This window comes from Microtus ochrogaster, chromosome 18, assembly GCF_000317375.1.
Source record: "Microtus ochrogaster isolate Prairie Vole_2 chromosome 18, MicOch1.0, whole genome shotgun sequence".
Lineage (NCBI taxonomy): Eukaryota > Metazoa > Chordata > Mammalia > Rodentia > Cricetidae > Microtus > Microtus ochrogaster.
In genome coordinates, this window is record NC_022020.1 from 32,068,313 (window position 1) to 32,069,886 (window position 1,574).

Genomic DNA, 1,574 nt, shown 5'->3' on the forward strand with positions numbered 1-1,574 from the left:
TTCCCAAGAGTGGTATTTGCTTTACTTTTTTATTGTCACCTATGAGGGAGAAATTTTTTTTAAAGGCAGCATCCCTAAGAAATATTTTTGATGGTTCTGAGTGACTGACTCAAGGTAACTTACTACAGACTGTGGTAACTTCTCTGTACCCATCAAAGGCCATATGCACTAGAATCAAGTCTCTGAAGACCTCCTGAGTTTTGAACCTGGAGGATGACTACTTACACACTTGAATTGCAGCGAAGTGTGAACCTGAAATTAAAAACAGCACGAGTGTTTTAAGTTTCCAACATCTTCAGGATAAAATTCTTCCCTCACGGCCATCTGCATTTGGTATAATGCAATTTCCACCTTCACCTTCACTTTGGCAGGCAAGATTTATTGCTGATCTTATTCCTAATTATGAGTAATCAAGGAACGTGGCAGCAATTGTGAGAGAAGAAGGGAGATGGGCGGGGATGTGTTCTCTGTCATTATTGACTTTTAACTTCTGACAGGGCTAATAGGAGAAACAAAATCAATCCTAATTGCCACCAGTAATTAACCCTATGGTTAAGTGATTTGTGTATTTTCTCAGTTCTTCATATTTTAGAGCTAGCATCTTTTGGGTACTTTCTAGACTTTAGTCACTAAGCATTTAAACAAATATTGGCTGCATATTTCCCATTATTAAGTCATAAAGAATATTTTTATTTCCATCTTATAGGTGAGGGAATTCCACCAAAAGTGGTAAGAACAGTTATTTAAGCTTTCGTGGTAAAAAATTAGAATTCTAACAATATGACATAGGCATGAACAGAGTAGTGCTAGCCAGGCCACACTTGGGATTCTATCCTACTCAGGAAAGGATGAGAAACCAGTTCAACAGATCTTGTTAAATTCATGTCATAAACAGCAACCCTGCAGTGTCTGGTCATCTATGGCACTTGAGAGAGAATACTGGGAGGCCTTTCTAAGACGCAGTTGCTGGTGCTTTGGAGATCTGTTCCAGGCTCCCCCATCCTGACTTGCCCCACTTGGTTAGCTGGGAGCATGTCAGTCAAGAAACGCCACTCCAACTGTGGCTTTTAAAGATACCAGAAAGACTTTGTAGAACAGAGGTGGGAATTCAATGAATTCCAATTACCCTCTCCAGCCTCAGTGTGAAGTTTCTGGAGAAGATATGTGCAGACTTTGTCAGAGGCTCAAAGAAAAAGAATCTAAAAGAGAAAAGCCTGGCTGGCAGGCCCATCAAGACACTGAGAATCACAACAAGGGAGCAGTTTGTAAGGAAGATCTAAGACGTGGGTTAATCCTGATGAGAATCTACAAGCAACCCCTTGTCTCACACAGCCTTTCTGAGATGGCTAAACAGATTATTTCCGTCAGTTCTGAGCTAGGAATGGAGGCTGAAGCCACTATTGACCTAAGGCAGCTCTTTCAGTAAATTGTAATAAATGCACTCAATCAGTTCCAAATATTGGAAAAAGTATAATTTGGAAAAAGAAAATAATTCCTGACTTTTTTAAAGGACATATAATATTGCATCTTAATATACTGATCTCAAGAAGCATATTTATCATATTTTACTAATT

General features: G+C 39.1%; 1 protein-coding gene across 1 annotated transcript in view; it reads left to right on the forward strand.

Moving 5' to 3' along the window:
* Spink5 (serine peptidase inhibitor, Kazal type 5) overlaps positions 1-1,574 on the forward strand; it is a 56,603-nt gene that overhangs the window by 37,492 nt on the left and 17,537 nt on the right. The gene's annotated exons all lie outside the window — the stretch shown is intronic.